This window comes from Neophocaena asiaeorientalis, unplaced genomic scaffold (assembly GCF_003031525.2).
Source record: "Neophocaena asiaeorientalis asiaeorientalis breed wild unplaced genomic scaffold, Neophocaena_asiaeorientalis_V1.1 scaffold50, whole genome shotgun sequence".
Lineage (NCBI taxonomy): Eukaryota > Metazoa > Chordata > Mammalia > Artiodactyla > Phocoenidae > Neophocaena > Neophocaena asiaeorientalis.
Genome location: NW_020172717.1, coordinates 338,583 through 353,642, shown reverse-complemented (window position 1 = coordinate 353,642; position 15,060 = coordinate 338,583). Strand labels below are relative to the sequence as shown.

Below are 15,060 nucleotides of genomic sequence, written 5' to 3'. Positions count from 1 at the left end.
TCACGTTATAGTTCTTAGCATTAACCAGCATGAGTCTTGTTATCCACGTGTATATAACACAAAAGAAATTACACTGAGAAGGGTATCTTAACATCAGTTTATTCCTTGTTAAGTAATAAATAAATCTAGAGTAGATAAAGAAATAGTTGCTATTTAAGATTAGTAAATTTAAGATGTCTGGAAAATGTTTTCAGAACTGTAGATTTCCCAACTTCAGCACTATGTAGATCCCATAGAGTTTCAAATATCTGGCAGTTCACCCAGAGAAGTGGAAGACAAACACTTTCCTAACTATCTCCCATTACTGAAATCTTTATTTACTTAGTATGGTTGATTTTAGAAATCCCTGGATTATACTAAGCTCCTATTGATGTCTACATTTTCTCTGGCTCTTCCTTCTACTGCCGCCTTCTTTGAAGACAAACTTCCTTCAGCTGTACGTAGCATTCTCTGTGATGGTGGTCCCTATCTCAATCAAATGTCCCTTTCCTCCTTCAAAACACTTCCTAGAGCCCACCTTCTCTATGATAGTTCCACATTCCTAAAGCATTATTTGGTGACCAACTCTTTCTCCTTCATGATTGGTAAGTACAAACTGATTGTCAGGGAAAGAGGGTAGTGGGAGGAAATGGGAAGTTACAAAGATTTCCTGAAGGAAATATTCTACCTTTCTCCACTTTAGAAAGTGAGAATTACCTTAAAGGCTAAATGCATAGATTTTAGTATCCCATACAGTAGATAAAATGGAAGCAATGGATACAATGAGGTGACTCTTCTATTATTCTGCTGAGGAATGGCAAGATTAAATCATGCTATGGTCTAAATGTGCATGGCCATCCCCACAGTTCCTATGTTGAAGCCTAACCTTAAGGTGATGGATTAGGAGGTGGAGCCTTTGGGCGGTGATTATGTTTTGAGGGTGGAGCCCTCATGTACAGGATTAGTGCCCTTATTAAAGAGTTTCCAGAGAGCTCCTTTGCCCCCTTCTTCCATGGAACCAAAAACCAAATCTGCCAACACCATGATCTTGGACTTTGCAGTCTCCAAAACTGTGACAAATAAATATATGTTGTTTACAAGCCACCCAGTGTGTGATATTTTGTTACAGAAGCCCAAATAGACTAAGACAAAACATGAGTCCATTCAAGATCTCAACACAACCTTATCTAAAAATCCTAAAATGCTGTTCTGCTTTATTTCCACTGTTTACATAAAGGTGAGCTCACAAGTGAGTGGAAAGCAATTTGGAAAGTAATTTTTTCCTCCAAGCTACTACATTTCAGACCTTCTCTTCTGAGCACATCCTGGCCAGACAGACATACCTTCAAACCCCCATCCTATTAACTGCAGTTTGTTTGCATATTTTGATTTACTTATTTATTTATGCCCTGCTGACTTCCAGCAAGCAGTTCAGGCAGTTCACAATGAAAACATAGTTGCTATGAGACCAGAAATAATTAACCCAAGGCAAAATCCAGGAACGAGAAAGGGGAGCATTGGCAGGATAGGGGGCAAGTAGCAAAAAAACTTAAACTATCCTAGCTGAGGAAATCAACAATCTCAGGCAGGGTCACATTTGCAGACTGCATTTTTCCATTTCATTCTCCCCTATAAGTAATGAAATAATATTTATCCAAGTATTTCTGTCTAACTTGTATTTTGGGAGTTACGTCTCAGCTACCATGAATAAAACATCCTGGTGATATTTTTTTGACAGTAAGTAGGTGTAAAGAAAGATAGGCATCTTGTATTTAATTGTATAATGAGTAAATTATGTAATATAATGAGTAAAGTATGGAAAGTTCAATTGTAGCTGATGTATAGTTCAACTGAGTTAAATCTTACCATATTGTTCCTTTTCTAATGACCACAAAGCACTTTTTCTTTTTTTCCTGGCAAAAGGTTCAAACACAATTTCTCTTTCTTTCTTCCTTTCATTTTTCTTTCTTCCTATTTCTTTTCTTTCTTTTTGGACCTGTAATAAGCAACTTTCTTCAAAATGGTTTCCATGATTGGGCCAGAAGACCTGTGGTTACTTTTTTCTATCATTCTGTGATTATACCACATTTGCAAAACAGATATTGTGTAGTTAAAGATGGGCTGCTTCTTTGAGTTCTCTAGAAATGTTTCAATGCTAAAATCCCCAATGGTCTTTCAAAACGTTTCCTTAATTGAAGCAAAAGAAATAGTGGAACCATTGTTGGGGATAATCAATGAGAGGTCATTTACATGAGGGGACCGTGGTGTGGTGGGAGAAGAAATTCTGGCTCCGTATAATTCATTCTGAGTCGCTTGAGCCCACACAAAAGATTTACCTTTAAAAGGCTAAGTTCCCAAGCCCCCAGTTTTTAAAGAGTAAATCCAAACTGTAGAACCTCTAAATCCTTTATCAACCCATAAAATAACACTATGTTCAAAGCTCAAATTAGATAGATTTCTACAAGCTTTAAGGTCTGTAAGTATTTGGGGGTCAATGCAAAGAAAAGATGCTGGGAAATAAACTCTCAGCACAAATGAAGAGAGATTTGGGTTTTCAGACATAAATGTGGCCACACCAAATGCTATTTAGGGAAAAATAGTCTTAAATTGGACACACTTATTTGACAGCAGACCGTGTTCAGTTTTCTGGCCTTTAAAAAAATCAGTCATACTAAAAACATAATTTATTTGGTTACATTATTGTCTCAAATAGCAAGACATAAAAGTAAGCTACCTTTCACATTCTCTGATTTCTACTTTAAATCCTAAGTCAACTTCATTGAAACCTCTCTTTGAGGAAGACATAGTAAGTTCAACATTTAAATAAAAGCCATAACTGCTTTATAAGTACAAAAATTATACCTTGTATTTTTTTGTTTTGTTTTTTTTTACAAGGGCGGGGTTTACTTTAGCATTCTGTGCCTAATGCATGGAGTTGAACTGAGTCCAGTAGATCCTTAACTTTTGCCATGTTACAAAATTTGAGGTTCATTCAAAACAAAGGATACATCTGTTTTCATCAGCTGCTTCTTAAATTTTATTACTGGGACTTATTCTTTTTAATTGTTTTGCCTAAGCAGTATTGTTTTACTAGGCATGATTTATTACTCTCCCATGTGCCCACAGAAACTGTGTGTTCCTGAAATCATGCAAACTAAATCAAAAATCATAAGGAAAGGATGGGAAGTTATTCCCTTTACATTGGATTAAATGATCATTTAGAATATGTAAATCTGTTTAAATTATAATAGAGCTTTGTTTTTCAATGGGAAGAAAAATACGTTCAGTTAACTCCAAGCTGATATAAAGAAAATTGAGGCATGATCAGAGGATAGAAGAAAGAATTGAGGAATATGACTTTTTGGAATGCTATTTTAAAAATCAGCTCAAAATTGGAGGATTATCTGCCTAAGGAGACATTAACAGTGTTTTTGTTTATATATTCTCTACTTTGTTCCACAAAAAGGGTTCTCAGGCAGCTTGCTCTCTCAATGTTCTATTTAAAATAAAATACTGAATCTTAGCTTTTGAACATGATAAACTAACAGCATTTGATGCCTACTTACTGTGCAAGCATTTTGCGTATATTTTTGTGCTAGTATTTTCAGGCTAGAAGAGCATATCCTTGTCTGGGGGTAGCATAATTTTTAAAGAGTAAAATTTATTAACTGTAGAATTATCTTGGAATTCATAGATTACTGGATGACTTTATTTTACTGGACCATTACTGCCTTGTCTACTTCAATAACGGCGACTTTTTGTGGGATTGAAAATGTTTTAACTGTAGAATATTTTTGCTTCAGATACAGGAAAATATTGAGAAAGACTGGGAAATAATTGCAAAGAGAAAAAGATCTAGCTATTGATAGATCATGAGGATTCAAGTCACTAAGAAAACCTTAAGTTATATAGTCTTTTGACTTAATCATGTGACATTTTTAAAAAGAGAAATAGGCTTTCTCGGTAAAATGTTGAGCACGTTTCACTTCTAGCTAAACCTTTCCGCAGGTTACTGAAACAGTGGCCCATATTTGCTTCCTGGGTGGGTATTGGGGTTTTAGACATCTCTAGAACTTCCAAACCTTTATCAGTTCACAAAATAAGTTAACTCAGAAAAATTAAGGGAATATATGGCTTCTGAGACAGCTTATTTTAGTGTTGGTGATAATTTAGATATGTCTGCATTTACATTTAGGATTTTCGACACTGAAACAATATTAGCTAACATTTACTTAGCATTTCCCTGTGCCAGGCATTGTTCTGAATGCTTTGTTTTTAACTCACTGAATCTTCACAACCACTGTATGAGGCAGACCCATTAACCTGTTTTATGAACTGAGCCATGGAGAGTTAAGTGACTTGCCCAAGGTCCATGACTGCCTGGTGGCAGTGCCAGGATTCAAACACAGGGAGGAGCTTCTGAGCACACTGTGACCACCACACCACCACCCGCTTCTGCTCAGCTGGGAGGGCTTTCCATGGGACTGCCACCTTTCTGTTCTCTGAGGGTGGAACTTCCTCTGGGAGTATGTATCCAAAGAAAATCTCTCACACTTATCAACAACTCAAACAGCCAATACTCTTTTTGTTTGCCCTGCTAGTGTCTTACTCACCAATTCTACTTTCCAAGCAGTAAAGGAAGCCTCTGGAAAGGCAAACACTCATTGTTTCAAGGGGAAATTTTAGGCAGTGGAACAACTTAGGCTGCTGCTAGAAGGTGTCTCAGAAAGAGCTATAAATCTTCAGGGTGGGTGCGGTTCAGAGAGGCCTGAGCAGGGGCTGAGATGGAGAAACTTTGCACGTTGCACAGACAGACCAGCTAAATCCAACAGAAAAGCAGGTCTCTAATGAACTGGACTCGGTCATTTGGAATTTCTAAGAAGAGTGACTATAAACTCATCAGTCAATAGAATCTTTAAAATTTTATTTTAAAGGTTAATATCTCAAACTCTGAACAGACAACAGAATAGGAGGGACCAAAAGTCTTCCAGTAGAATAGGACCAGGAGTCATACATCACCAGTAAGTAAAACTTTACATGTTTCAAAGGGACTCCCACTGTTTAAAAATGACTTTTAAAACCTGATATTGATTTCTCTGCAGGGGAGGTTTTCAGAGAAAGAGAGAAGCACAAGGGAGGGGCACACCGGTGCTTTCAATGGTATTGCCAGTGTTCTGTTTCATTACTTAAATATGTTTATACATATTCTTTCATATGCAGCACATATTCTATAATGTAAAAAAAAAACATTAAACATTTACTATGTGCCAAATAGTATGGCTGGCATTGACAACAATAATATAATAAAACAATAGGCCTCTACTAAATGGCTTATTTTTTAGCTCATTGACATTTCTAGTATAATCACATCTTATTAAGAATAATACTTGTAATAACAATTGATTGCTACCATTTTTTAAAACCATTTGCTCTATGCCAGGTCCTTTATAGGTATTATTTCATTATTCCTCATAACAAAGTCTTGAAGAATTTGTGTCAGCTGAGTTTGTTAATAGCATATCACACTAAAGGCAGCTTCAATAATAAGAATATTTATTATCTCATTTAAGAAGTCTGAAAGACTTGATGGGTCCAAGTTCCTTCAAAAATTCCAAAATGTCATCGAAAACCCTTGGTGACAAGGCTCTTTTCTCTCCACCTCCCCAGTATATTGACTTGGCCCCATAAGTATGTCCCCTCATGCTTGTAAGATGGCTGCCACAGATCCAGGCAGCACATGGTGTAGACACAGCAACGTCTGATCAAAGAAAAGGCATGTGTCCTTCCATGTCTCTCTTCTCATTTGGGAGAAAAACCTTTTCCATCAATCTCTCACCCCAGAAAACTTCACCGCAAGTCCAAATGCCCAGGATAAACTCATATACCCGTCCCCTAGTTACAAAGGAGGCTGAGGAATTGAGTAGCTGTCATTTTCACATTATGGCAGGATGGAGATTTTACCAATAAGAAAGAAGGTGATAGGATGAGATATGACTATTGATAGGCAAGCAAAAATATCTGCCACTGAATTGCTAGCTCTAATTTATAGATGAAGAAACTGAGGCTCAAAGTGGTTAAATAAGATGCTCAAAGTTATACAGCTAATAAAAACACCAGGCCCCAAATCATCTCATGTTTTTCTTAGCATAAGTCCAGCCATGCCAAAAATATCTATCAGTTCAGCCATTCCCCAAAAGGAGGTAGGAAGATTTAACAAATCCTATTTTGCTGAAAAGCATGAGGTTTCCCCACCTCATGGTTCCAGAGCCGTGTCAGGAGTGTTGGGGTGTTGATGGTGATTTTCAATAATAAACTTTATGTCAGGCAACACATTAAGCACCGAAGGTACAAAGATGAACATGACATGTCCAGCCTTTGAGGGGCACACCGGGAAAGGTGACAGTGACACAGAAATTGCAGGCACGGATGTCAGGGCTCTCATGAAGATACAGCCAGAGGTCTGAGGAACACAGAGATAGGTGCAAGCAACTTTGGCTGGAAGAGTTCAGGAGGACTTCACAGAAGAGGTGACATTTGAAGTGGTGTAAAGACGTGTGGGAGGGTACAAGGAAGAGAAGGAGAGGAAGGGCTTCCAGTAGCCAACAGTCTGCCCTAATGGAAGACATCTGTTTCTGATGGAAACTGGGTTGATAAAGGAGATGGAAGAAGAGAAAACAATTTTAAGGGTGGTCTTTTAAAATGGCAACAACCCCTAGCCACAGATAGCTCCGAGAAGGCGGCATATCTCAGTATCTCCAACATGAACACCACTTCATAAATGTCTTACCGAGCATATCAGAATCTATTAAAAAAGGATTTACAGATAAGTTTCTCCTTTGGCTTTTTCATAATTACAATTCTCATTCAGGGAGAGCTTCATTCAGTGTTCCAAACCAAATGGATCCCTTTTTTAAAAAAGAATGGCATTATTCTAACATCTGTTTTTCCATTTTTTTTTGTAAAGAATCAAAAAAGGTAAAGAAGGATTTTAGAATATGTCATGTTACCATGTTTTTCATATTCTGCTATAAATAACTGAGTTGCTGTTCCAGTCATACTCAAAGAGAATGTGGATACTATTTTTTTGAAGTTGATTTACAATATTGTGTTCAATTCAGGTGTACAAGAATGTGCATCCTATTTAGTTCAGGATTTAAAAAGTATTTCTAATAGCTCAAATGTATTATATGGTTAGGTCTTTGATATATCTACTTGTGTGTTACTTGCTTTAACTATCAATTTTGAGAGAAGTATATAAAAATCTCCAACTACAAATATTCATTGATCTGTTTTTCCCTGAAGTTTTACCAATTGCTAAATAAATTTTGAGGTTGTTTTGTTAAAAATAAAAAACAAAAAAACAATTGAGTTGCAAGCAAAAAGCAATGGCTGTCGCCAGCCTTCAATCTGCACACCCAAGTTGGGTCATATATACAAATCCATCTGTGGTGGGGAAAAGAATTAATATGTGGGTGAAAAACAGAGCACATGTGGATTTGGATATACAGTAACTTACTAAGGAAAGAACGTTTCAATTAGTTTAAAGGCAAGGAGAGAATCTCCCTGTGGTGAAAAGTAGAAGGAAAGAAACTGGCAAGATGAGCTGGAGACTTAAACTCAAACCAAACTCCATATGACCTGGTTAAGCTGAGCTCACATTCCTGATGGCTGAATGGAAAGTCAGGCCCAGCAGTTTGGAATATCTTTCAATTCTGACCAGAAGATAATTTTCTTTTATAGGAGGTCCACAAAGATGCAAGATTGATTAATCGATCCACCTATCTACGTGTCTATCTGTTGATATCTATCTATCTTTCTATTGACCTCACTGATTTTATATTCACAAAATTCACCCCAGTCTCTAAACTGTGTTTGTAACCCCAAATCAATACTCGAGGTGCTTGTGCGGTCACTCACAGACATGCACAGAATAGTGCCCACTGCACAGGTTCCCAGCTGGGGTTGAACAGGCAATGCTCTGCCTTCTTGTTTCAGTTCCCCTCTCTCTGTAAACAAGTGTCTGTTCTTCTCATGGTCTATTTAGTGCCACAGTCTAATCTTTGTGCTCTTTCTTGGTGACTTCATTGCTTAAAATGTCTACAAGTTTAGTGCTGAAGTGCTCTCTAGTGTTCCCAAGTGTGAGAAGGCTGTGATGCACCTTATGGAGAAAATTCGTGTGTTATGTAGGCTGCATTCAGGCACGAGTTATAGCGCTGTTAGCTGTGAGTTCAATTTTAATGAATTAACGATCTGTATCAATTAAGACATCTTTTTTTTTTCTTTTGAATTTTACTTTATTTTTTTTATATAGCAGGTCCTTATTAGTTATCTATTTTATGCATATTAGTGTATATATGTCAATCCCAATCTCCTAATTCATCCCACCACCATCCCTCCCCGACTTTCCCCCCTTGGTGTCCATAGATTTGTTCTCTACATCTGTGTCTCTATTTCTGCCTTGCAGACCAGTTCATCTGTACCATTTTTCTAGATTCCACACATATGCATTAATATACAATGTTTGTTTTTCTCTTTCTGACTTACTTCACTCTGTATGACAGTCTCTAGGCCCATCTATGTCTCTATAAATGACCCAATTTCGTTCCTTTTTACGGGTGAGTAATATTCCATTGTATATATGTACCACATCTTCTTTATCCATTTATCTGAAGAGGTCTTTAGATAGAAACACACATAAAACAAGGTTATGTATTGATCAGTTGATGAAAATGTGTGACCAGAGACTTTCAGGAACCTACCTCTATATTTGCTCTAGAAGCAATGCTTCAGTATTTGCTAATTCAGTGTTTGAAATGACTTTATAGAACATAGCTACTATGAATAATAATAATCGACTCTGTGTACACAGACACACGCATACACACAACACACACACATACACATATACATAGAGAGACAGACGGTGATATATCATCACATTCACCAGCAGTGTGAGGCTGTCTAGCAGAGTCCTCTGAGTTGAAATAATTTCCCACCTTCTCACAGACTCCAGAGTAGGGTGCCCAACTGTCCCAATTTGCCCTCGATTGAAGAATTCCCCAGGATTTGGAACCTTCAATGCCAAAACCAGGAAAATCCCAGGACCAATCAGAAAGAGTTGGCTCCCCTACTCTAGAGTTTCTTGAAGCCAGGTAATTGAGGTGGAGGAGGGGCCCATACTAACCCTTCAGCTCTTGCTCTGAAGCTAGTAACCCCACCATCATTAGGAAAGAGGCTCATGGAATAAATACACCACCAAGCAACTGCTGGCCTCACTTAGGCTTCTGAGGGCTCCTAAGTAAAGGCTGGGCTCTCCCTGGCAAAGCTTCACTGAGAAAGCATTAACAAGCTCATTTGATTTACATTCCTAATGCCCCTTGCAAGTGTCTTTTTGGTGTGTGGAGACGTCTAAGGGTTGAATTATGAAAAAATAGCAATGAAATGGCCCAGTAAAAAAGCAAGAATAACAGATGCCCAGTAAATAAAATATTTTCATTCAGGCAGCAAAATAAATTATTTTCTTTAACTCTTTTGTAAATTGATAAAGGACAGAGAGAAAAGTATGGATTTTAGGACCAAATCCACATTTCCTAAAATCAGCAAATTCTCAAACTTTCAGAGATTTGGAACTCTATATAGACTAGTGATTCTCAGCCCTGGCTCTATATTAGAATTACTTGGGAGGTTTTAAAAATTCCTCTGCCTGGACCCCACCCATCACAATGAAATTAAATAGAAATGGGGGCGGGGGGGAGAGGGGAATTATTGGGCATTAGAATTGTTCTAAAAGCTTCACAGGTGATTCTAACATACAGCCAGGGTTGAGACCCTCTCACAAGGAGCATAGTGTTGAGAAAGGGTCTTGGGAAAGTTCAGCAGAGAACGCTGAAATCAGTTGCTGATACCTGCTGTGGGTGGAAGACAGGAAGGTAGCAGCAGACAGGGCTGCACTAAGCCATCTTTTTCAGCCTAGCCAAAGTGGAAATATTCATACTCTGAAATCAGGCAGATCTTGATTCACTCTTGTGTCTGCTACCAAGACTCGTATTACCAGTGTAATCTTGGTCCAGTGACTGGCCCTCTTATCAGTATCTTCATCCTCTTACCATTTTGCAAGGTTGTCATGAGGATTAAGTGAGGAAGCAGATGCCAAGTACCTGGGACTCAGTGGATGCTTAATAGAGGGAAACAATCATCACCATAACCAGGCACCCACATTTTCATTTTTGGCCGCTTTCTGATTTACATTCTGTTATCCTAACAAAGAATAACAGAGGCGTTTTATGAGATAATAGTAGCAGTATTTTACAAACAAAATGAATAACACACAAAAAATGAATGGTATGACCAAGGCAAATCACTGCCTGTGACCCCAATCCAGCCACACCTATTCATTTACTTATTGTCTGTAGCTGTTTTCCCATAACAGATACCACATGGCCCGTAAAGCCAAAAATATTTACTCTCTGATTCTTTACAGGAACAGTTTGCTGACCCTTGATTCTAGTTCATCAATTCTCAGTGCGGTCCATGGACCCCTGAGACCCCTTCAGGGGATCTGCGAGGTCCAAGCTATTTTCACACTAATGCTCACACATCATTGACCTTTTTCACTGTGTTGACATTTGCACTGAAAGGACAAAAGCGATGATGGGTAAAACTGCCAGTGCCTTAGCACAGATCAAGACAGTGGCACCAAAACGTACTCATCGACTCCTTCACCACCACATGTTTGCAGGGAAGAAACCAAACAAACAAAAAGCCAGTTTCACTCAGGTTGGCCCTGTTGATATTTTGAGCCAAATATTTTGATATTTGGTTTCCGGGGGGCTATCCTATGCACTGTAGGATGTTTAGCAGCATCTCCAGCCTCTACCCGGTAGATACGACCAGCTTGTCCCCCCTAACACCCCCAGCAGTGACAACCAAAAATGTCTCCAGACATTTTTTGAAATTTCTTTTATTTAACTTAATAACTGGTAAATATCAATAGATATAACTCAGATGAACAAAAACTCTTTGGTGTCTTCTATAACTTTTTAAGACAGTAAAAAGTTCCTGAGACCAAAAAGTTTGAGACCTGCTGGTCTATTTTGTAGTTACAGAGTATTTATGATATTTACACCACTAAATCAAAGTGAAAAGGATCCTATAACTGATGATGAACAAGAGACAGGAAAAAGGCGTGGGAAAATATGTGCAAGGGTGGGTTTGGGATTTTGGGCGGGAGGGATGGAAGTGTAGCCAGAGAAGACACAGCTTTAGAGACACGGGGGTCAGTGTGACCTGAGTGAGTTAGTCCTCCATTTGTGCCTCAGTTTCCTTCTTATAAAATGGCAGTGATCACAGTATTATTGGGAGGATTGCATGAATAAATACATAAAAATCGTATAGAATAGGATTGGCACTTAGATTAAGTGTTCTCTGTGGGTCAGCTATTATTATTTTAATATTAAATAATCAATTTGTGTCAGAAGGGATGAGGTGAGGCTTGCCATTAAGGCACACAGGTGCTGCTGACCCTGTCCCCACGGTGGGATGACTGAAAGCAGAAAAATGTAGTCACTGGTCCCCAGAGATGAAATATTGTGGAGCCAAGAAAGAAATCAGAATCTCCTAAACCCCTTCTTACCCTAACATCACACTTTCTAATCCAGAATCACATCTGTTACCCCTGTGAGGTACATGGGCATGCTCCAAGTTTTCAGAACAAGCGATGTGAGGTTGGCTAGGCTTCATGTGTTAGTTCCAGAGCAGTTATAACTTTTCTTGTTCCCACACTGTGATTAATTTTTCCTTCAGCTCAATTTGGCTTCCAGAAAATCATCCAGAATTGTGTTGATTTCAGCAAGTACGCACACAGCCATCCTCACCTTTAGGAAGACATGCGCTTTCAAAAAAGGGCTCTTAATGAAACCGTAGGGACACTTCTTAGGTAAGCAAAAGAAATGTTTGTGGACTGACTAAAAAAAACTGCTAAAGAGGAACCTGAAGCTGAAGCTGAGGAAGTTACTTGAAATTTGAAATCGCATTCTCCATAGTAAAGTGCCACATCTCCCGTGTCCCTTTTCTTATCTCTTCCAACCTCCCTTTGTCAATCAGGACACTTTTTGCTGTAACTGTTTTCTGTGGTTACTGAGACTGTTGGGTTTAGATCCTAAAATCTTGCTGAATTCACATGTAATATTCTCTGTGAAATCTGACCTGACTACACTATTTAACATTAACCCCCCTCTGTGGGTCTCCCTAATCTGCCTCATCTTCCTTTGAGGTACATTTCTCCATCCAACACACTCTGTATTTTACACATGTATTTTGTTTATTGTCTGTCTGCCTCATTATCATGGCAGAGATTATCTTGTTTCTTCAGCACTATGTTCCCAGCTTCTAAAACAGTGTCTGGTGCAGGGTAGGGACCCTCACATCCAACTTTTGCCTTGAAATGAGGAAGGGAAAATGTCCCTGTGATGCATTGCACACCGTGAATTCACATACAGAGCCCTTGCATGAATGAAAGCATCTATGTTGAAAAAAATATTAGACTCAAGAGTACTTAGGTATCCTTCTGCAGCCTGACAATTATATGAGCCAAAGTATAAAATGGGCTCTCAAGGAACTTGTTCCAATGGTGTTTATATTTCATTCCTCTAATATTGTTATCCTTCAATGAGTAAATATCTCTTCAATTAGCTGTCCAGCTCACTGAAGTGCTAGCCTTAGTCCCACATATCCAGACAGAGCACTGTGCCCTACGGGTTCTTACCAAATAGTTATTAAGGGATTGATGGCAGATGTACCCCCTTCCCCAAGAGATGTGTTCCAGTGCAATTGTACATGGACTCTTTGAAAAACAAGTTAAGTATTAAAGACTAGGGAAGTTCACTACTGCAATCTGTTCTGTAATAAGTATTTCTTTTAAAGTACAGAATTCTTTTGCAACTACATACCTTTATTTGTAAAGTCATGCCTTGGCATATAAGGTTTGCTTAAATCAGTGAATCAAGACATACACACCGAGTGTAGACACTACAGGCTCAGTTCTGTGCCTGGCTGATGTTTGATGTATGAGAAGTGGCCCCTTTAGGAGACTTGAGTGGTACATGTAACCGTTAGGGAATTATATGTGGAAGGGGGGATTGTGGGTCCCTTAAAGGCAGAGACCACTTCTCATTCACCTTTGTCATCTAGTGTCTAGCACAGACATATTACAGGCATGCAATAAAAGCACGAGTAAACAAATGATCAAATGCAATCAAGTACTAAAAAGATTTTTTTAAAGAGTTGATAATACAGTGAAAATTCAGACAGAAGAGGTCACTGGGAATGGCTTCATGGAGGAGAAAGAAGTTACATCTTGAAAGAAATGAAGGCCCCAAATGCTAGAACAAAGGGGACAGGGGAATTCCTAGCTAGAAGAGTAATTTACACCTGCACACCTATCACTTAAAAGGATTTTGAGCATCAGCCTCCAATATATATTTATTTATAATTATACATATGGTCTATTATTTATTTATTTTTTTTGGCAGTACACGGGCCGCTCACTGTTGTGGCCTCTCCCGTTGCGGAGCACAGGCTCCCGACATGCAGGCTCAGCAGCCATGGCTCACGGGCCCAGCTGCTCCGCGGCTTGTGGGATCTTCCCGGACCGGGGCACGAACCCGTGTCCCCTGCATCGGCAGGCAGACTCTCAACCACTGCGCCACCAGGGAAGCCCCCATATGGTCTATTATACTACCATTATGAAAGTTTTTAAATACATTAAAAAATAAGATTTTAAAAGACCAGTTAAAGATAAAATAAGCATATTTTTAATTATTTTTGTTTATTAATGGTATATCATTGTATTGGGCATAAATCTACATTTCAAATAACGTTCTTGATAATTTTGAATTTTTTGGCTAACTTCCAATCATGTTGGATTAAATCATGTCACCTCATAATATGACTGATGAGAGGATTTATCATAGGTATAAGAGACAAGTCAGCTAAGCCATTTTCTTGTTATTCACTCACGCCTGAGTTATTCATGCTGTTCTTCATCTTCAGTTTTTTGAAGGAACGTATTTAAGTCAACTGTGAGAGTTAACTTGATTAAAGCTGAGTGATAGAATCTACTCATTCGACCAGGCACATAAAATCTGTAACATGCTGACAAATGCTTAAAGTGAACAAATGAGAGAGGATGTCCTGTGGAGAGGAGGTATACCATTATGGTACATGGCATCATCTGACAGGCAGATGGATGGGGGGTGCCGTTGACCAGGCCTCCCCTGTCCACATGGAGTTAGTGAGTCATAGGCATAGAGGCTTGGCCCAAGGAGGAACCAGAGTTGGGAAGGGTGAATGTGGGGGTCAGATCATTAATGATGGTTGAGAGATTTGGACCTGGCAAGATAGGCTCATGAGACTACATATTTTTAAGAAAGGAGTAACAGGAAAAAGGTTTTATTTATTTTTTTAAAATTGTCTTGGAAATCAGGAAAAAAAACCTCAAAGAAGCCAATTAAGAGGCATTATGAATGAAACATTGTTAGCTTCGGCTAGCTCTCTAAGTAAACTCCCCATAGAATTGTCATCTGCAGGTCATGGGACTCTGACTTTTCTTTTTAAATATAGACCTTAATTCTTCATCGTTCTTCCCCACCACCACCACCCCAGCTTTGTTAAGGTATAATTGACAAGTAAAATTATAAGATATTTAAAGTGTACAACAAATGATTTGATATACATATACATTGTGAAAGGATTCCCCCTATCAAGTTAATTAACCCATCCATTATCCCGTATGTTTTAGCAAATTTCAATTACATGATACAGTGTTATCAACTATGGTCACTATGTTATATATTAGATCCTCAGACCCTATTCATCTTATAACTGAATGTTTATACACTTTACCAACTTTTCCCTATTCCCCCCCCCCCAATGGCCCTTGGCAACCACTTTTCTAGCCTCTGTTTCTTGGGTTTGACTTCTTTTTTTAGATTCTACACATAAGAGATACCATAAAGTATTTGTCTTTCTCTGTCTGGCTTGTTTCATTTAGCATAATGCCCTCCAGATTCATCCATGTAATCA

General features: G+C 38.6%; 1 protein-coding gene across 4 annotated transcripts in view; it reads left to right on the top strand.

Annotated features, from left to right (window-relative positions):
- VEPH1 (ventricular zone expressed PH domain containing 1) overlaps nucleotides 1–15,060 on the top strand; it is a 215,166-nt gene that overhangs the window by 90,168 nt on the left and 109,938 nt on the right. The gene's annotated exons all lie outside the window — the stretch shown is intronic.